This window comes from Procambarus clarkii, chromosome 2 (assembly GCF_040958095.1).
Source record: "Procambarus clarkii isolate CNS0578487 chromosome 2, FALCON_Pclarkii_2.0, whole genome shotgun sequence".
NCBI classification, from domain to species: Eukaryota; Metazoa; Arthropoda; class Malacostraca; order Decapoda; family Cambaridae; genus Procambarus; species Procambarus clarkii.
Genome location: NC_091151.1, coordinates 49,691,067 through 49,713,566, shown reverse-complemented (window position 1 = coordinate 49,713,566; position 22,500 = coordinate 49,691,067). Strand labels below are relative to the sequence as shown.

Here is a 22,500-nt window from a genome sequence, read left to right as displayed (position 1 = left end):
CACGCGGCCTGTGTTGGTGGTCAGGGAGACAAGCTACAACACACTTGGGGGGGGTGGGTTTAGTGGTTCTTAACACAAGTGCGCGACGTTCAGTGAGGAACACAGAGCGACGCGGACATACGTCTTCGCTCCTTCCCTCCTGGAGCCAAACTGAGCCGCTCATCCAATGCCACTCAAAAATCTACGGGCCTTACTCTCAGAGGCCATTTAGTCCATTTGTCTTATATATTCATTTACCCTCCACGACTCTAGCTTTATCTTTATTCACGCTGATAGACTGCAGTGGGGCATTGTCTATCCTTGGCATCGTCGTTAGACCCATCGGCCGCTCGTTAAGGGGGGATTACAGGGGTAAATCGTTTAGAAGACGTGGCACCCTAGCTGGCATCAGGCCTTTAATTCACAATGACTAAAATGACAAAAAATAGCAAGTTTCATAGGAGACAAGTTTTAAGAGGAGGTCAAATATTTAGTGAGGAGGAGGACCGGGATGCCAGAAGGCTGTTGTGAGGATAGGTATCTATCCCTTCCCCTCTCCCTCCTTCCCCCCCCCCCTCTAGTCTCACTCACCGGGCCTTGTACTCCCTCCCTAAACCACCCTACCTATCCCTGTCACTCCCACACCCCTCCCTCATTCCTTAAATCCTTCCCTCCCTATCCCTCCCTCCTTCCAATCCTCTCTCTCTCTCTCGCTCACTTCTGTATATGAGTGAGAGAGAGAGTGAGAGCGTCCGCAGATGAGACTGCGAACGTTGATGGTGTGTATGCGCGTACGTGTGCGTATGCGCGTACGTGTGTGAATGCGTGCCCGTGTGCGTATGCGCGTACGTGTGCGTATGCGCGCCCGTGTGCGGACGCTCGAGGGCTTACCTCCAGAAAGTCACGGCCACCCAACACGATTTGACTCAATTGTTATTATCACATTTGCTTAATTTCTAAATTAGTCTTGCAGTTTGGCTCTGTAAGATGTCTGGGTGTCTCAAGATACGTCGTGGAGGGGTACGATGCCTGGCCAGGGTGAGAGGGGGCAGGGTGAGAGGGGGCAGGGTGAGAGGGGCTAGGGTGAGAGGGGCCAGGGTGAGAGGGGCAGGTGGCACGCCTGGCCAGGGTGAGAGAGGGCAGGGTGAGAGGGGCCAGGGTGAGAGGGGCCAGGGTGAGAGGGGCCAGGGTGAGAGGGGCCAGGGTGAGAGGGGCCAGGGTGAGAGGCGTGGGCGTGGTAGTGTAGGGTGAGAGGGGCAGGGGGCGTCGCCTGACTAACATACTGTACTACAACTCTCCACTACTGCCCCCACCCCTGTCTTGGTGACCCTTGGCGGAGCCCCAGGATGGTAGGAAGGGGTGGGGGGGGGCAGTGGAAGGGGTGGGGGGGCAGTGGAAGGGGTGGGGGGGGCAGTGGAAGGGGTGGGGGGAAAGTGGAAGGGGTGGGGGGAAAGTGGAAGGGGTGGGGGGCAGTGGAAGGGGTGGGGGGCAGTGGAAGGGGTGGGGGGAAAGTGGAAGGGGTGGGGGAAAAGTGGAAGGGGTGGGGGGAGGCAGTGGAAGGGGTGGGGGGAGGCAGTGGAAGAGGTGGGGGGAAAGTGGAAGGGGTGGGGGGAGGCAGTGGAAGGGGTGGGGGAGGCAGTGGAAGGGGTGGGGGGAGGCAGTGGAAGGGGTGGGGGAGGCAGTGGAAGGGGTGGGGGAGGCAGTGGAAGGGGTGGGGGGAGGCAGTGGAAGGGGTGGGGGAGGCAGTGGAAGGGGTGGGGGAGGCAGTGGAAGGGATGGGGGAGGCAGTCGAAGGGGTGGGGGGGGGGGGGAGGCAGTAGAAAATTGTATTGTCAAACACGCCAAACAATTGTCTTCCCACACGTCAATCAATAAACAAGTAATCAGTAGCATAAATGAAAAGAACAAGGAATCGTTTTGTCTTGACTTCCTCGGTGAAGACAAATGGTTCGTTCCTCATAAGAGTCAAGACCATTAATCCCCCTTCCCCCGCCATTCCTCCCCCCCCCCCCATCCCCCCACAATCCCTGGTAACCTCACCCCCTCACACCCCCTCCTCATACCCCTCCCCTTCTCTCACGATATCCAATTATCATAAACAATAATATCTCAACAACCTCGGTAAGGTAATTTGCAAATACGTTTAATAATTTATTGTTCTCCGATTGGGCTTCGGGATTAGGCCGGCAGTGAGGTATGGGAGCTTTCATAATAAATGTGGACATGAACACATGATAAATCTCTTGTCTGTTGGCTTCAGATGACCCCGAGTGCATCCCATCCTCTCCAGGCAATGAGACACTGAGGGATCTCTTGGGGTTTTTCATCAAGGTGCCTATGCTTAATGCACAGACTTGCTTATAAGTACATGTTTTTTTTTTTGAGATATATACAAGAGTTGTTACATTCTTGTAGAGCCACTAGTACGCGTAGCGTTTCGGGCAGGTCCCTGGAATACGATCCCCGCTGGGAAGAATCGCTTTTACAACCAAGTACACATTTTACTGTTGAGTTTAACAGAGGCTACAGTTAAGGATTTGCGCCCAGTAAATCCTTCCCCGGCCAGGATACGAACCCATGACAAAGCGCTCGCGGAACGCCAGGCGAGTGTCTTACCACTACACCACGGAGACTGTGGGTTAAATCGTCCAGTATCAAGGCGGTAAGTAACTAAGCCCGGCCGTAAAAGGCATGAATAATTAGGATTCACCGCAAGTTGAATAATCTCCATTGACTGATGAAACATTGATGAGGTCTGAGGCCCCTGAAGGTTAAACTATGAAGCGATAGCAGTTGAGTGGGTGTGGATCCGACCCGCGGGTTCGTGCAAGGGTGATCTGGGGGACCAGATTCACGAAGCAGTTACGCAAGCACTTACGAACCTGTACACCTTTTCTCAATCTTTGGCGGCTTTGTTTACAATTATTAAACAGTTAATGAGCTCCGAAGCACCAGGAGGCTGTTTATAACAATAACAACAGTTGGCTGGCAAGTTTTCATGCTTGTAAACTGTTTAATAAATGTAACCAAAGCCGTCAAAGATCGAGGAAAGATGTACACGTTCGTAAGTACTTGCGTAACTGCTTCGCCCCCTGGTCCCCCTTACCTATAGTACCCTGATCTTGTTAGTGCTATATAGTTTGTATGTATGTGTGTGTGTGTGTGTGTGTGTGTGTGTGTGTGTGTGTGTGTGTGTGTGTGTGTGTGTGTGTGTGTGTGCGGGTGTGTGTGTGTGTGTGTGCTGGTGTGTGTGTTGGTGTGTGTGTGTGTGCTGGTGTGTGTGTGTGTGTGGGTGTGTGTGTGTGTGTGTGTGTGTGCGGGTGTGTGTGTGTGTGTGCTGGTGTGTGTGTGTGTGTGTGTGTGTGTGTGTGTGTGCGGGTGTGTGTGTGTGTGTGTGTGTGTGTGTGTGTGTCTGGCCGCATAGTGATGGTGTTACTGGCGCCAAAGCCTGGACTCAAGCACTAACACTTTATAAAAGATAAATTAAACATCTGGAGGCGCTAGACGTGACAATGGGACTAGACGTAATCTCAACACGCTTCCTGTAAGAGGCTGAAGAAGTACCTGTCACACGTCATTACAAAATTGTAATGAATAAAAGACACGAAATCTCTCAGAATTCTGGAAAAATGTAAAAGTAGTCCCAATATTACAAAAAAAGTAGGGGGAGGGGGGACAGACAGGAGGCACTGCATTACAGACCAGTGCCACTGACACGCGTTCCGTGTAACGTGTTGGAGAAAGTACTCAGGTTATCACTACGGGCTCATGGGGGCCTCGTAGCCTGGTGGATAGCGCGCAGAACTCGTAATTCTGTGGCGCGGGTTCGATTCCCGCACGAGGCAGAAACAAATGGGCAATGTTTCTTTCACCCTGAATGCCCCTGTTACCTAGCAGTAAATAGGTACCTGGGAGTTAGTCAGCTGTCACGGGCTGCTTCCTGGGGCTGGAGGCCTGGTCGAGGACCGGGCCGCGGGGACACTAAAGCCCCGAAATCATCTCAAGATAACCTCAAGATAACCTCACCATAGCCCGTGCTACTTGGAAAATTTTGTTCCAGGTAGCGAATCTTAGAACAACAATAATCAGGTTAAGAATGATGGAGCATCTAGAGAGGACCAACTTTTTATCGAAAGGGAAACATAGGTATAGAAAATGAAAGTCGTGTTTGACAAATTTGATTTAATTCTGTGACAGAACTAAAAAAAAAAATGGCTGGGTAGACTGCATTTTCCAAGAGTGTCGGAAAGCATATGACAGTGTTCCCCATGAAGGACTGGTGGACAAGATGGAGGGGCAGGCTGGGATAACTGAGAAAACACTGAACTGGGAAAGGGAAATTGAAATTGAAATAAGTTTATTGAGGTAAAATACACACAAAGGGATGAGGTAGCTCAAGCTATTCTCACCCCGTTCAGTACATCGTGTTAATACATCCATATACACACATAAACATGTATGCCTTCACCCCCATGAAAGAAGTGGTTGTAGAAGCCACCTCCACCCATGAAAGAAGTGGATGTGGAAGCCACCTCCACCCATGAAAGAAGTGGATGTAGAAGCCACCTCCACCCATGAAAGAAGTGGATGTGGAAGCCACATCCACCCATGAAAGAAGTGGTTGTAGAAGCCACCTCCACCCATGAAAGAAGTAGTTGTAGAAGCCACCTCCACTCATGAAAGAAGTGGATGTAGAAGCCACCTCCATCCATGAAAGAAGTGGATGTAGAAGCCACCTCCACCCATGAAAGAAGTGGTTGTAGAAGCCACCTCCACCCATCACCTCAAGGCAAGATTCGACAAAGAATTCAACCGTCACAATAGTTAAATAATAACCTACCAGGAACAACAAGACTAGAAGCAGGCAGGGCTTAAGAGCTAGACCTCACTTCCTCGTAGAAACTGGCACGTACCATGCACCACATACCACACACCACATACACCACATACCAGACACCACACACCCCACACACCCACATACCAGACACCACACACACTCCACATACCAGACACCACACACCACACACCCCACACACCCACATACCAGACACCACACACACACACCACACACCAAGTACCACACACACACACCACATACCAGGCACCACAGACACACCACATACCACACCCCCACATACCAGACACCACACACACACCACATACCAGACACCACACACACACCACATACCAGACACCACACACACCACATACCAGGCACAGCATACCAGCAACAAGTGAGAGACTGCCAGGTAGAAACCGGCAAAAAATATAACTTAAGGCTGTCTGTGTCTCAGTTTCTCTTTTAGTGTTGGGGCTAATACTAGTTTACTGAGGAAGCCAGACTGACCTGACCTGCTGGGCTGGCTGCTGACCACACCTGCTTACCACACCTGCTGACCACACCTGCTTACCACACCTGCTGACACCAGCTGGGGTTCCTAGCTCGAATTCATTCTAGTGCTAGGAACAGTTGAAGTTCCTAGGACGAAATCATTGTGGAGTTAGGAACAGTTGAAGTTCCTAAGACGAAATCATTGTGGTGCTAGGAACAGTTGAAGTTCCTAGGAAGAATTTAAGCTAGTGCTAACACCTGCTGGGGTTCGAACCATATGTGATAGTTCAAGAGGTTGCTAGGTAACCCCTAGGACAGAATGCTGGGCTTCCGAGGTGTTGTTAATTCACGATTTATTGTAGATAGCTACAAAATTCTGCTTGTTTTCAATCATTAATTAATGCAATTTGCTTGAGTTTGTCTGAGAATGAAGGATTAGGCGGATATGAGTGAATAGGCGTCCAAAATGAGTCCACACCTCGGCCAGCTACTGGCCGAGTTATGAGGTAATGGGGACAGTAGCAGAGTTATGAGGTAATGGGGACAGTAGCAGAGTTATGAGGTAATGGGGACAGTAGCAGAGTTATGAGGTAATGGGGACAGTAGCAGAGTTATGAGGTAATAGGGACAGTAGCAGAGTTATGAGGTAATGGGGACAGTAGCAGAGTTATGAGGTAATGGGGACAGTAGCAGAGTTATGAGGTAATGGGGACAGTAGCAGAGTTATGAGGTAATGGGGACAGTAGCAGAGTTATGAGGTAATGGGGACAGTAGCAGAGTTATGAGGTAATGGGGACAGTAGCAGAGTTATGAGGTAATGGGGACAGTAGCAGAGTTATGAGGTAATGAGTACAACACGGGAACAACTGGCCCAGAAACAAGCCCAGCTGTGTTGGGTTGTGAGGAGAGAAGTGTTCAAGATATATTGGGTTATGAGGGGAAACTGACCACACTATTAGGTTATGAGGGAAGGAAAAGTGAGGAACCCCGAGAATAGCTGGCGAGTCAGACATGGAGAGAGAGAGAGAGAGAGAGAGAGAGAGAGAGAGAGAGAGAGAGAGAGAGAGAGAGAGAGAGAGAGAGAGAGAGAGAGAGAGAGAGAGAGTGAGAGAGAGAGAGAGCAGCACAGAGGGCCCCTGGGGACATACCTCCGTCAATCATGTGATAGTGATAATTATCTGACACAAGGTCAGAATAGCTCAGAGGTCAAGCTCCCGGGGGCGCCTGCACCTGCCTCACACACTACACAGTAAAGCTCAACACCTACCGCCATGTTGACCAGACCAAACACTAGAAGGTGAAGGGACGACGACGTTTCGGTCCGTCCTGGATCATTCTCAAGTGGACTGTCGACTTGATAATGGTCCTGGACGAACCGAAACGTCGTCGTCCCTTCATCTTCTAGTGTGTGGATTGGTCAACATACTTCAGTCACTACACACAGAAATCACAATTGCCTGATGCATCAAATGAACAAAATCTGGCATGCTCTCGGACGCAGGTTCGAATCCTCGTCACGGCCCTTGTGGATTTGTTTACTTCAGCCTCGTTATTGTGACTCCTCGCCTGCACCTACCGCCATCCTGTACTAAAAATCTCAAAGGAAACTTGATCACAAAATGTGGAATATTGACCCTAATCTCACTACTACCACCCATATCACTACTACTACCACTACCACTACCACTACAACTACCACTACCACTACCACTACAACTAGGCCTAGAGGGTCTAGCACTAATTTTACCTGGTTTATGGATGCTCAATGACGCTCTATTTGATGGTGGTGGTGGTGGTGGTGGTGGTGGTGATGGTGGTGGTTGCGGTGGTGGTGATGGTGGTGGTGGTGGTTGCGGTGGTGGTGATGGTGATGGTGGTGGTTGCGGTGGTGGTGATGGTGATGGTGGTGGTGATGGTGATGGTGGTGGATGCGGTGGTGGTGATGGTGATGGTGATGGTGGTGGTGGTGGTGGTTGCGGTGGTGATGGTGGTGGTGGTGGTTGCGGTGGTGGTGATGGTGATGGTGGTGGTGATGGTGGTGGTGGTGATGGTGGTGGTGGTGGTTGCGGTGGTGGTGATGGTGATGGTGGTGGTTGCGGTGGTGGTGGTGGTGATGGTGGTGGTTGCGGTGATGGTGATGGTGGTGGTGATGGTGATGGTGGTGGTGGTGGTTGCGGTGGTGGTGATGGTGGTGGTGGTGGTTGCGGTGGTGATGGTGGTGGTGGTGGTGGTTGCGGTGGTGGTGATGGTGGTGGTGGTGGTGGTTGCGGTGGTGGTGATGGTGGTGGTGGTGGTTGCGGTGGTGATGGTGATGGTGGTGGTGATGGTGATGGTGGTGGTGATGGTGGTGGTGATGGTGGTGATGGTTGTGATGATGGTGGTGATGGTGGTGGTGGTGGTGATGGTGGTGGTGATGGTGGTGATGATGGTGATGGTGGTGATGATGGTGGTGGTGGTGGTGGTGATGAGCAGAAGGGAACAAGAACAAAGATGAACTGGATGATAATAACAGGAGCTGAAAGAAGAACAAAAAAAAAATAATTCAAATGGCACCACAAAATAGTATTATATTTTCACAGGAAATTTATACCAGTATAACCCGTAATTAGAACTGTATATCCTGTGTGTGTGTGTGTGTGTGTGTGTGTGTGTGTGTGTGTGTGTGTGTGTGTGTGTGTGTGTGTGTGTGTCTGTGTGTGTGTGTGTGTGTGTGTGTGTGTGTGTGTGTGTGTGTGTGTGTGTGTGTGTGTGTGTGTGTGTGTGTGTGTGTGTGTGTGTGTGTGTGTGTGTGTGTGTGTGTGTGTGTGTGTGTGTGGGTGTGTGTGTGCGTGTGTGTGTGTGTGTGTGTGTTACTTCTCCTTCTACATAAACTATTCGTAGCAAATAATTTCCTCTTTAGAACTGTTAAAGGTGAAACAATTACACGAGAACTCCTCGAGTGATAACAAGAAAGAGGAGCAGCGACTCACTTCGGAGCAGTTTCAATCAACGAGACCAAAATTACATTGCTTAAAAACGACAATTCTTTCTCTGTCAAAAAAATAAAAACTTGAACAAAAAAGGAACTTCATTACATGTTTTGAATTCTTTGTGTGTTACACTCTCAGGAGGACTTGTACTGACTGCTCACGACCTCTGAGGACGACCACTCACACCCCACACCTGTACGACCTCTGAGGACGATCGATCACACCACACACCTGTACAACCTCTGAGGACGATCGATCACACCACACACCTGGACGACCTCTGAGGACGATCGATCACACCACACACCTGGACGACCTCTGAGGACGACCACACACCTAGACGACCACTGTGGGCGACCACTCACACCACACACCTGTACGACCTCTGAGGACGATCGATCACACCACACACCTGGACGACCTCTGAGGACGACCACTCACGCCACACACCTGAACGACCACTGAGGACGACCACACACCTGGACGACCTCTGAGGACGACCACCCACACCACACACCTGGACGACCTCTGAGGACGATCACTCACACCACACACCTGGACGACCTCTGAGGACGACCACTCACACACCTGAACGACCAGGGCACACTTAACCCAGACACCCGAACACACTGTACGAGGTCACTGTAGACGGCTCTAAATTAATCGACAAGAGCCAATTACACAACGACAGCTAATTTACGAGAGCGCTCTCGACTCTTGATCAGGGCGTGTGTGTGCTATGGCTGGGCCGGGAGCATCTTGACCTCTCTCTCACAACACTGGTGGCTTGTCTTACTACCTCACAACACTGGTGGCTTGCCTTTCACAACTTCACAACACTGGTGGCTTGACTTACACAACCTCACAACACTGGTGGCTTGCCTTACACAACTTCACAACACTGGTGGCTTCTCCTGGTCACACAATCTCACACAAGAGAGAGAGAGAGAGAGGGAGAGAGAGAGAGAGAGAGAGAGAGAGAGAGAGAGAGAGAGAGAGAGAGAGAGAGAGAGAGAGAGAGAGAGAGAGAGAGAGAGAGAGAGAGACAGAGACAGAGAGAGAGAGAGAGACAGAGACAGAGAGAGAGAGAGAGAGAGAGAGAGAGAGAGAGAGAGAGAGAGAGAGAGAGAGACAGAGAGAGAGACAGAGAGAGAGAGAGAGAGAGAGAGAGAGAGAGAGAGAGAGAGAGAGAGAGAGAGAGAGAGAGAGAGAGAGAGAGAGAGAGAGAGAGAGAGAGAGAGAGACAGAGAGAGAGAGAGAGAGAGAGAGAGAGAGAGAGAGAGAGAGAGAGAGAGAGAGAGAGAGAGAGAGAGAGAGAGAGAGAGAGAGAGAGAGAGAGAGAGAGACAGAGAGAGAGAGACAGAGAGAGAGAGAGACAGAGAGAGAGAGACAGAGAGAGAGAGAGACAGAGAGAGAGAGAGACAGAGAGAGAGAGAGAGAGAGAGAGAGAGAGAGAGAGAGAGAGAGAGAGAGAGAGAGAGAGAGAGAGAGAGAGAGAGAGAGAGAGAGAGAGAGAGAGAGAGAGAGAGAGAGCTCTCACACAAAGGTGAGACTCCCGCTCTCTCTGTGTGCAGGTGTCTTGTGTCGCCATACACACGCGAGCGCGCGCACGCTCACAGGCTCACCAGGAGTAAAAAATGGACTATGGAATTCGATAGAGAGAATTGGGCAGTAATGGAGTTGGGGCATGAGTAAGTGACCCCCCCCCCACGGGGCACAGGGTATGGGGCAGCAAGATACTCAACACATCCTGGAAAGAAAAGACTCTTAGAGGAACCATAAGCAAACAACAGTCTCCAGTAGACATCCTGGAAAAAGATAAAAAATATATAGAATTAATATTTCTAGAAGAGTGTGTAAAATTCCCATGTGTAAAGCTGCTTACGATACTGGTTAACCGTTGGCGTCTTGGTCAAATAGATGCATAGAAACCCTTTGAGGACACGGGGGAGGCATCTCCCGTCACGCAGGGTGCAGTCGCACCTCCACAGATCTCCAGTATCAGCTCTTGATACTGGTAATGGCTCAAAAGAGCCACCACTTACGGGCTATTCATGCCCGTGCCACCTTTTGGGTGGCTTAATCTTCATCAATCAATCAGCCCTCTGAGGAGCTTATGCCTTAAACACCATCAGCCTATAGTTGGAATAGGCAGCTGTAGGCCTGACACGGGATGTAAACATCATGCTGACGGCTTTGTGTCCCCAGCTGCCAGTGTTGTGTTGACCAGTGTGACCCATGGATGTCATCTTACTCGAACAAATCCACAAGGGCCGTGACGAGGATTCGAACCTGCGTCCGGGAGCATCCCAGACACTGCCTTAATCGACTGAGCTACGACAGGGTTAAAAGGGTTGAAACCGAAGTTCTACTGAACTTCGTTAAGTCATCTTGCACACTTCCTTCAGTTCCCTTGGTGTGCTACGGACTCCCAGATGCAAGTCTTTCACTGTCTATGGGTTCCTGCCTCTCTTGGGGGCTCCACTCCCAAGCAGCCGTCTTCATTATTTTGCATTTGTCAGGGTTAAAGTCAAACAACCACCTGTCCGATGATCGCTGGAGCCCGCCCTAATATGCCGTTTGTAACTCGTCAATGTTGCATCATCCGTCAACAGAGATACAGATGATTCAATTTCTCTGGCTAGGGAGCCGGTCGGCCGAGCGGACAGCACGCTGGACTTGTGATCCTGTGGTCCTGGGTTCGATCCCAGGCGCCGGCGAGAAACACTGGGCAGAGTTTCTTTCACCCTATGCCCCTGTTACCTAGCAGAAAAATTGGTACCTGGGTGTTAGTCAGCTGTCACGGGCTGCTTCCTGGGGGTGGAGGCCTGGTCGAGGACCGGGCCGCGGGGACACTAAAAAGCCCCGAAATCATCTCAAGATAACCTCAAGATAGTCATTGTGTACTGACCTGCATGTGCTTGCGCGTCGAGCATTAGCTCCCTAGCTCCGCCTCCCAAGGCAGTTAAAGCCAAGTGACAAGTGATATAACACAAGGTTGTAGCCATGTCTCAGTCCACCTCAACTCTACCTTCTTGAGGTTATCTTGAGGTTATCTTGAGATGATTTCGGGGCTTTTTAGTGTCCCCGCGGCCCGGTCCTCGACCAGGCCTCCACCCCCAGGAAGCTACCCGTGACAGCTGACTAACACCCAGGTACCTATTTTACTGCTAGGTAACAGGGGCATAGGGTGAAAGAAACGCTGCCCATTGTTTCTCGCCGGCGCCTGGGATCGAACCCAGGACCACAGGATCACAAGTCCAGCGTGCTGTCCAGCGTGCTGTCCGCTCGGCCGACCGGCTCCCGTCCACACTGAAACTCCTTCCTTCTAACGCAACCCTCCTTGTCCTCCTCCTCTTCAATCCATGTCTTCCTATTCCTCTTCCTTCCTACCCTCCTCTTCGTCCCCTTTCTTACTTTCGAAGAGAAACAGATATACCTGTGAACCCTATGATAGGAGGTCGTCGAGGCCCATGTTGGGCCATGTTGCGTGCATTATTCCCCAGGTGTTGCCTGCTCTCTGACGCCCCCCCCCCCCTGTCTGCGACACCCAGCCTCCCCCTCCCCATCCTACACCCTCCTCTCAGGTGTCCCCCCCCCCTGTCTGCGACACCCAGCCTCCCCCCTCCCCATCCTACACCCTCCCCTCAGGTGTCCCCCCCCTGTCTGCGACACCCAGCCTCCCCCCTGTCTGCAACACCCAGCCTCCCCCCCTCCCCATCCTACACCCTCCTCTCAGGTGTCCCCCCCCCTGTCTGCGACACCCAGCCTCCCCCCTCCCCATCCTACACCCTCCCCTCAGGTGTCCCCCCTCCCTGTCTGCGACACCCAGCCTCCCCCCTCCCCATCCTACACCCTCCCCTCAGGTGTCCCCCCCCCCCTGTCTGCGACACCCAGCCTCCCCCCTCCCCATCCTACACCCTCCCCTCAGGTGTCCCCCCCCCCTGTTATTCTATCAACACACTAACAACACCAGAGTCGATACCGCCATCTCGGAGTCAACCCGACTTGTTCTTATGTGTCGCAGACAACATTTAAGAGTGATATATAAATTATAAGTAAACTACCATCAAAACATAATTTAAATACCAGTACAACTAGGAGAAAAACATCTGTTAATAAAAACTAGGTATAATGAACCCTAATAAATACTGAATAACGACCAGGTGGACGAGAGAGAGAGAGAGAGAGAGAGAGAGAGAGAGAGAGAGAGAGAGAGAGAGAGAGAGAGAGAGAGAGAGAGAGAGAGAGAGAGAGAGAGAGAGAGAGAGAGGGAGAGAGGGAGAGAGAGAGAGAGAGAGAGAGAGACAGAGAGACAGAGAGAGAGAGAGAGAGAGAGAGAGAGAGAGAGAGAGAGAGAGAGAGAGAGAGAGAGAGAGAGAGAGAGAGAGAGAGAGAGAGAGAGAGCAACACCCACGCCTGCCCTAACTAGCTCAGCCATAACTCCCTCTTGGCTGAGAATCAGTATTAGAGTAACGGAACATTGCGCCCCTAATATTAACCAGCCCCTGTGTACTCACCTTGTGGCTTGTGGGGCCCAGCGTCACTCAGGTGTACTCACCTTCAGAGGCGATAATCCACCACGACTATATAGCACTCGGAAGACGTCAGGATAAGGATTTGGGATAGGACAGAAGGGGGGGGGGAAAGAACGGTGCCCAACCACTTGTGGACGGTCGGGGATTGAACGCCGACCTGCATGAAGCGAGACCGTCGCTCTAAGGAGAATATAAACAGCCTGGTCAATGCATCTTAACTGAGGTACAATCATGCCAGCCAGTTGCTTATGGCGTGTTTGGTGAGGGTCCAGGCAGCGGGCCAAGACGAGGTCACCGCAGGTCACGGGGTCACCGCGGCTACTGCAGGAGGACCGAGGCATCTAAGACGCCGCCGCCGACAGACGGTAACCTAAACGGGTTGGTATTACCGAATTCCTGAAGCGCTGGTAGCCGGAATGCTTCGATTAGTGCCCACCACTACTACCACCACTACCACCATCGTTACAGCGAGTCAGTCACTACCTGTTACCTAGCAGTAAAATAGGTACCTGGGTGTTAGTCAGCTGTCACGGGCTGCTTCCTGGGGGTGGAGGCCTGGTCGAGGACCGGGCCGCGGGGACACTAAAAAGCCCCGAAATCATCTCAAGATAACCTCAAGATAACCACCATCATCACAGGCATCACGACCTTCACCATCATTACGCCAAGCTAATCACCATCATCACCATCACCGTCATTATCACCAACATTGCCATTATAGCCAAATATAATTTCCAAGTGAAAAACATCTGCCATACTCCTTGCGAGAGAAATTAAGATTGTGGTGTAATTGCCCTTAACTACCTAGAGCACAGCGAGGTGGTTAGTAAGGCCTGTTTAACGAGGGGTCGTTCAGGGTAGTTAGCGAGCGACAGTAATGAAGCAAGATTAACGAGCGGGTAACAACGCCTGGTCCCTTCTACACCTGACTACGGTGAACACAGGAGGAGGAGGGCAGGGGAGAGGTAGAGATAAAAGGGGGGAGAGGTAGAGATAAAAGGGGGGAGAAGTAGAGATAAAAGGAGGAGAAGTAGAGATAAAAGGAGGAGAAGTAGAGGTGACATGGATCGGTGGAGGAATGACAGAGCAGAGAGAGAGAGTGAATTATAAATCAAGGAGCAGAAGAAGGGAATCTTGAGGCTAAGAGAAGAGGGAGGGAAGGAAGGAGGGTAGTAAGAAGAGAAGGAAGCAAGACACCAACTAGCAACAGTCAAGGGTGAAAGTAACCTGTGGTGATTAGCGGTCCTGTCTCCCCGTAACTACTCCCAAGTGGACACACACAGCAGTTAAGAGCGTGTCCTGGCCACTCTGGTGACCAGCTCTCTCTAGCAATTAACATGATCCCATCTCTACCTATTGCAAATGGTGCTGTTAACCTATTGACGACTCTCACCCTGTTAACAGGAGTCATGGACAGGAAGCCTCTCCCCTTGTTAACAGGAGTCATGGACAGGAAGCCTCTCATCTTGCTAACAGGAGTCATAAACAGGAAGCCTCTCACCCTGTTAACAGGAGTCATAAACAGGAAGCCTCTCCCCTTGTTAACAGGAGTCATAGACAGGAAGCCTCTCCCCCTGTTAACAGGAGTCATAAACAGGAAGCCTCTCACCCTGTTAACAGGAGTCATAAACAGGAAGCCTCTCACCCTGTTAACAGGAGTCATGGACAGGAAGCCTCTCCCCTTGTTAACAGGAGTCATAGACAGGAAGCCTCTCCCCTTGTTAACAGGAGTCATAAACAGGAAGCCTCTCACCCTGTTAACAGGAGTCATAAATAGGAAGCCTCTCCCCTGTTAACAGGAGTCATAAACAGGAAGCCTCTCCCCTTGTTAACAGGAGTCATAAACAGGAAGCCTCTCCCCTTGTTAACAGGAGGCATAAGACATCTACTACCTCTGTCCCCCACCTTCGTCACAGCACTGACAAACACATATATAATAGTAGACTTAAGTTGTAGTTAAGGAACCAAAAGTGAGATTAAATTCCTAGCCGATTACATGTCGATTATCTATAGATAAAACCACCACAGCCTACTAATATGAGTGCACATACAGTGAGTATTTGGTGGATAGTGTCAATATGTACACCTGTTGATTGACGGTTGAGAGGCGGGACCAAAGAGCCAGAGCTCAACCCCCCCCACACACACAGTACACACACACACGCATACACACACACACACACACACACACACACACACACACACACACACACACACACACACACACAGTATACACACACACACACACAGTACACACACAGTACACACACACAGTATACACACACACAGTACACACACACACACACACACACACACACACACACACACACACACACACACACACACAGTACACACACAGTACACACACACAGTATACACACACACACACAGTACACACACACACAGTATACACACACACACACACACACACACACACACACACACACACACACACACACACACACACACACACACACACACACAGCACATGAGGAGACAGAGGGCCAGGTCAGGTAGTCGCTACAAGGTCCAGCACGCACCAGGGACCAACAACCCATCACGCCATAACAGTACACACGTCTATCAATCCCTAATGAGTCCCAAAGGGCAATTAACGACCCCCTAACAAGTGTCCCAAGCTTGGCTAACGACCTGACCAATGAGGCAACAGGCGGGGGACAATTGATGAGAGTGATTAGTTCATCATCAGCTCTAGCTTTTACCTTTCACGCTCCTACCATTAACAGTACACAATGGCATGTGTATGTGTACCAGGAGCATAATGGGTGTAGGTGTGTGGTGGTGGTCCTGGAGTATGATGGGTGTAGGTGTGTGGTGGTGGTCATGGAGCATGATGGGTGTAGGTGTGTGGTGGTGGTGGTCCTGGAGCATAATGGGTGTAGGTGTGTGTGGTGGTCCTGGAGCATGATGGGTGTAGGTGTGTGTGGTGGTGGTCCTGGAGTATGATGGGTGTAGGTGTGTGGTGGTAGTCCTGGAGCATGATGGGTGTAGGTGTGTGGTGGTCCTGGAGCATGATGGGTGTAGGTGTGTGTGGTGGTGGTCCTGGAGTATGATGGGTGTAGGTGTGTGGTGGTAGTCCTGGAGCATGATGGGTGTAGGTGTGTGTGGTGGTGGTCCTGGAGCATGATGGGTGTAGGTGTGTGTGGTGGTGGTCCTGGAGCATGATGGGTGTAGGTGTGTGTGGTGGTGGTCCTGGAGCATGATGGGTGTAGGTGTGTGTGGTGGTCCTGGAGTATGATGGGTGTAGGTGTGTGGTGGTGGTCATAGAGCATGATGGGTGTAGGTGTGTGGTGGTGGTGGTCCTGGAGCATAATGGGTGTAGGTGTGTGGTGGTGGTCCTGGAGCATGATGGGTGTAGGTGTGTGGTGGTAGTCCTGGAGTATGATGGGTGTAGGTGTGTGGTGGTAGTCCTGGAGTATGATGGGTGTAGGTGTGTGGTGGTGGTGGTCCTGGAGCATAATGGGTGTAGGTGTGTGGTGGTGGTCCTGGAGCATGATGGGTGTAGGTGTGTGGTGGTAGTCCTGGAGTATGATGGGTGTAGGTGTGTGGTGGTGGTCCTGGAGTATGATGGGTGTAGGTGTGTGGTGGTGGTGGTCCTGGAGCATAATGGGTGTAGGTGTGTGGTGGTGGTAGTCCTGGAGCATAATGGGTGTAGGTGTGTGGTGGTGGTCCTGGAGTATGATGGGTGTAGGTGTGTGGTGGTAGTCCTGGAGTATGATGGGTGTAGGTGTGTGTGGTGGTGGTCCTGGAGCATGATGGGTGTAGGTGTGTGTGGTGGTGGTCCTGGAGCATGATGGGTGTAGGTGTGTGGTGGTGGTCCTGGAGTATGATGGGTGTAGGTGTGTGGTGGTAGTCCTGGAGTATGATGGGTGTAGGTGTGTGTGGTGGTGGTCCTGGAGCATGATGGGTGTAGGTGTGTGGTGGTGGTCCTGGAGCATGATGGGTGTAGGTGTGTGGTGGTGGTCCTGGAGCATGATGGGTGTAGGTGTGTGTGGTGGTGGTCCTGGAGCATGATGGGTGTAGGTGTGTGTGGTGGTGGTCCTGGAGCATGATGGGTGTAGGTGTGTGGTGGTGGTCCTGGAGTATGATGGGTGTAGGTGTGTGGTGGTAGTCCTGGAGTATGATGGGTGTAGGTGTGTGTGGTGGTGGTCCTGGAGCATGATGGGTGTAGGTGTGTGGTGGTGGTCCTGGAGCATGATGGGTGTAGGTGTGTGGTGGTGGTCCTGGAGCATGATGGGTGTAGGTGTGTGGTGGTGGTCCTGGAGCATGATGGGTGTAGGTGTGTGGTGGTGGTCCTGGAGCATGATGGGTGTAGGTGTGTGTGGTGGTGGTCCTGGAGCATGATGGGTGTAGGTGTGTGTGGTGGTGGTCATGGAGCATGATGGGTGTAGGTGTGTGGTGGTCCTGGAGTATGATGGGTGTAGGTGTGTGGTGGTGGTCCTGGAGCATGATGGGTGTAGGTGTGTGTGGTGGTGGTCATGGAGCATGATGGGTGTAGGTGTGTGGTGGTGGTCCTGGAGCATGATGGGTGTAGGTGTGTGGTGGTGGTCCTGGAGCATGATGGGTGTAGGTGTGTGGTGGTGGTCCTGGAGCATGATGGGTGTAGGTGTGTGTGGTGGTGGTCCTGGAGCATGATGGGTGTAGGTGTGTGTGGTGGTGGTCATGGAGCATGATGGGTGTAGGTGTGTGTGGTGGTCCTGGAGCATGATGGGTGTAGGTGTGTGTGTGGTGGTCCTGGAGTATGATGGGTGTAGGTGTGTGTGGTGGTGGTCCTGGAGTATGATGGGTGTAGGTGTGTGGTGGTGGTCCTGGAGCATGATGGGTGTAGGTGTGTGTGGTAGTGGTCATGGAGCATGATGGGTGTAGGTGTGTGGTGGTCCTGGAGTATGATGGGTGTAGGTGTGTGGTGGTGGTCATGGAGCATGATGGGTGTAGGTGTGTGTGGTGGTGGTCATGGAGCATGATGGGTGTAGGTGTGTGTGGTGGTCCTGGAGCATGATGGGTGTAGGTGTGTGTGTGGTGGTCATGGAGCATGATGGGTGTAGGTGTGTGGTGGTGGTCCTGGAGCATAATGGGTGTAGGTGTGTGTGGTGGTCCTGGAGCATGATGGGTGTAGGTGTGTGTGTGGTGGTCATGGAGCATGATGGGTGTAGGTGTGTGTGTGGTGGTCATGGAGCATGATGGGTGTAGGTGTGTGTGTGGTGGTCATGGAGCATAATGGGTGTAGGTGTGTGTGGTGATCCTGGAGCATAATGGGTGTAGGTGTGTGTGGTGGTCCTGGAGCATGATGGGTGTAGGTGTGTGGTGGTGGTCCTGGAGCATAATGGGTGTAGGTGTGTATACACCTTCACCCTCCCCTTCCCCACCACCCTTTAAGTCGACGGTCGAAGGAAACAATGTGTGATAGACACCGTCTTGGATACAGTTATCATACTAAAAATTTACCTGAATTTACCTGAGGGGGCCACCATCTTTAGTGGCCTCGACGGGGGGCAGCAAGCCGGCGGCTTGTATAAAATTTCTCCCCCATTGTTCTTGAGGACTTTTTCCTGTTAGATTTTAGAATTAAATGGAAATAATATAGAGGGACTTTCACAGCAGAGATAAATGCGACGCTGACAGCCACGATAACAGCGTTTGTCAGCCAAGATAATGACCCCCCACATAATACAGTACCTACATGAGACCAGCCCTAGAGAATGCAGCTCCTGCACGGAAGCATCACTTTTTTAAACCATAAAACATAAACTTCGAGGTCCTCCTGATACTCACCTGTCACTTGGAGGTCCTCCTGATACCCACCTGTCACTTGGAAGTCCTCCTGATACTCGCCTGTCACTTGGAGGTCCTCCTGATACCCACCTGTCACTTGGAGGTCCTCCTGATACCCACCTGTCACTTGGAGGTCCTCCTGATACCCACCTGTCACTTGGAGGTCCTCCTGATACTCACCTGTCACTTGGAGGTCCTCCTGATACTCACCTGTCACTTGGAGGTCCTCCTGATACCCACCTGTCACTTGGAGGTCCTCCTGATACTCACCGAAGTGAAATAAGTGGCATGAACTAGAGGAGGAAATAGTGGAGGCCAACTTCAAAGTCATCAAAGTCATGACAAAGTATGATAAGGTTTAGAGCAGCAAGGCCAGACTACGGTAAGAGGCGGGGCCCACGAGCTTAGACCTCCCTCTCTCTCTCTCTCTCTCTCGCCACAATCACGAATACGTAAGAAGGACAGGAACACCAGCCATTCTCCACGCCCCCTGCAGCGTCGCTACTTCCCACCCTCAATGAAGGACTCCCAAGGGAACACAGAAAAGGAAAAAGCGAATCAAAGAGACCTCGATAACAATGGGCAAAAATACAGGGATAAAGAGAGAGATTACAGAGCCTTGTAACGAGGAGGTGAAGGAGAGAGAGAGAGAGAGAATAGTAAACTCGAGGCTACATAAACCTTGGTATAAAGAGAAGGTAGCTAACACCTGGTAAGGAAAACTGTGGGAGGCAGGGGATAATGCGACGGGTGGTTGTATATAGTGTACAGGGATGGTTGTGGTAGGGAGGGGCAGCCTGGCAGGCAGATTACTGCTGCCCGTAGCTGCTGGTGCTGGGGGCAGCAGCGTCAGCAGCAGCAGCAGGCACCGCCACGCCATCACGGCTTACACCCCCACCTCATTGACGAGGGAGAGAAAGGATAACAGGACACGAACTCGCGAAATAGGAGAGGACGAGGAGACCTCGTCCTCGTCCTCGTCCTCGTAGGAAGGTGAGGGAAGGGTCTAGGAAGATGAGGGGAATATAGAGGACGGAGAATGAAAATGACGATACCCAGGGCATAGGTCTCAATCCTCATCACGGCTCCTGTAGATTTTCCCTCACTGAAAACGACGAGTGAGGAGAAATATAATGGGAGGAATTCCTTCCTCTAAGGGAAGAGGAAGGAAGATAAAGGGGATAATGGAGGTGAAGGGAAGAAAATAATGGGAGTAAAGAGACGCAAGGAGGGATAACACACCCTACACAACAGAAGGGGGACACAGAAATGAGAGGGAGACACGTCCCCCGGGGCACAGAAAGAGTCTCACTGGGTGTAAGAGGTAGAGAGAGAAAGACGCCCCACCAATGGGTGTATTTAGAGAGGTCGGTAATCCAGGGTTGTGGAGGTTGGTGAAGCATTATACCCAGTCCTGCCCTCCTATGAGAGGGCATGGTTGGGAAAGGGGGGGTTATGAAGGTGTACAGCAAAAGGGGGGAGAGGGGGGTTCGGTTGTGGTAGGAGGGGACAACCATTAGGGGTTGTAATTTTGTTCAGGAGTGTTTGGGCAGAATTGAGGTTATGAGAGAACTTATGGCTTGTGTTGGGGTTCACTGGGGTGTTGATCTCAGGGAGTGATTGAGCTCAGGAACTCACATAACTCATAACTCGAGAACTCACATACACCTTAGACTCATCCTCACAGATCCTTAAATTATGCATTCTCATTAAAACCTTCAAAAGTAAATGCTTGCAAATAATATTTTCTTCTGTTGTAAACACCTGATTCGTGGGTTTTTGTTACATCTGTTCGAACATCATCAGATATGAGTCGTGTGTAAACCGTTTTTCATTCGTAAACATAGGACGCCTGACAGCTGAGTGGACAGCGCTTCGGATTCGTAGTCCTTAGGTTCCGGGTTCGATCCCCGGTGGAGGGGGAGAAAAATGGGCAAAAAGTTTCTTTCACCCTAATGCCCCTGTTACCTAGCAGGAAATAGGTACCTGGGCAGAGGTCAGATGGACACAAGAGGGTGTAGAGACGTACTTGCTACCCACAATAGCTCGATAACTCAGTCACTTCTCTCTGAACACTTAACAGATTTATCGACAAAGTGGGTGACTCATTTGACCATATTGTTATGGGGGGTCGTTGACCCACAGATTCAAGGTAGATAACACATTAGCATAATTAATTGCTTGGATATCTTAACGCCACAGAAGTATTAATGAAACTTGAATTCTGCAGTTAGAACAAAATATATTACAAAACATTATATTTTTGCTTCAAGATTCTTTTAGGATTCATGTAATTCGAGTATCAGATAGTAAATAATTTTTAGAAGAAAGCCATATAGTAATGACCATCAGACGAAGAGAACCTCTCAGTCTGAAGTAGTCAGTAGTCAGGGAACGCAAGGACGCTACCAGAAGCTGTCGCAGAAAAATTACAGAAAACAGCAGTTATGATCCAAGTATGCGGAAACACCACATGTGAAAAATAGAGAATGCTAAATGCGTTTTCGGCTCAATTGGCCTTCATCAGAGCAAAATTGAATCATTCTATATTAATTGCTATAATATCTTGGGAGGTGAGACAGACTTTAAAAACCAGGCAGAGAGTTGCTGATATCACTGGAATACTATACTAACAATAACAATAGCATACGAAACATAATGTTGATATAATATGAGCCTGCGTGTACACCTGGGGTCCTGCGCCTACACCTGGAGGTCTGCGCCTACAGCTGGGGCCCTGCGCCTACACCTGGCGTCGACGTAGAGCCTGGGACCAACACCCGACGTCGACACGGAGCCCCAGACATCGACCCAAGACCAGAGTGGGCTGGGAGCGTGTGTTATCGACTCGGTGGTGAGAGTGTGGAGGCTGTAGAGGCTCTTACCACTAAATGCTTTCATCACATCCTCCCTTCTGCTTCTTGGTGTCTCGCTCCTCCCTCACCAGGCGGCCCAGGAGGAGGAGGAGGAGGCCGCTGGAGGGGAGAAGGAAGATGGAGGAAGAGAAAAATGGAAGAACAAGTGGTGGAGGAAGAATTACAATCCTAAGTACTACCAGAAGGCCTCAGAGCATCTTATTTCCCTGTGCATGTTTTAATTGTAGTTGCATAAATACCTTGAATGGTAATATGGTGAAGGGCAGGATTGAGAAGGAGGGGGAGAGAGACGCAAGGTTTTTTTGAGGGGGGGGAGACAGGAAGGGGGAGATGAGACAGGTGAAGGAAGAGAGGAGAGAGAGAGTGTAGACGGAGGGGTGGGGGGGGGGGGCGTTAAAGGTGTATGCCTCATGTCACTTTTTAGCAATGGCCTCGTTTATTGTTAGGTTTGATTGTTCTCCTCCATGATTGTTGTGTGGTGTAGATGATTGTCCTCCTCCAGGATTGTTGTGTGGGTGTAGATGATTGTCCTCCTCCAGGATTGTTGTGTGGGTGTAGATGATTGTCCTCCTCCATGATTGTTGTGTGGTGTAGATGATTGTCCTCCTCCAGGATTGTTGTGTGGGTGTAGATGATTGTTCTCCTCCATGATTGTTGTGTGGTGTAGATGATTGTCCTCCTCCAGGATTGTTGTGTGGGTGTAGATGATTGTCCTCCAGGATTGTTGTGTGGGTGTAGATGATTGTCCTCCTCCAGGATTGTTGTGTGGGTGTAGATGATTGTCCTCCTCCATGATTGTTGTGTGGGTGTAGATGATTGTCCTCCTCCAGGATTGTTGTGTGGTGTAGATGATTGTCCTCCTCCAGGATTGTTGTGTGGGTGTAGATGATTGTCCTCCTCCAGGATTGTTGTGTGGGTGTAGATGATTGTCCTCCTCCATGATTGTTGTGTGGGTGTAGATGATTGTCCTCCTCCAGGATTGTTGTGTGGGTGTAGATGATTGTCCTCCTCCA

At 50.8% G+C, this 22,500-nt stretch overlaps 1 protein-coding gene across 3 annotated transcripts in view; it reads right to left on the bottom strand.

The window, feature by feature from the left end:
• The window catches only part of LOC123749708 (uncharacterized), a 201,199-nt gene that overhangs the window by 76,971 nt on the left and 101,728 nt on the right, over positions 1-22,500 (bottom strand). The window contains exon 1 of one of the 3 annotated variants that reach the window (XM_069325774.1): positions 1-126. This exon is cut by the window's left edge and continues 258 nt beyond it. The exons of the other annotated variants lie outside the window; for them this stretch is intronic. The gene's annotated coding sequence lies outside the window, so the exon portion shown is untranslated. Of the gene's footprint in view, positions 127-22,500 lie in introns of those variants that run through there. 3 annotated transcript variants of the gene reach the window in all.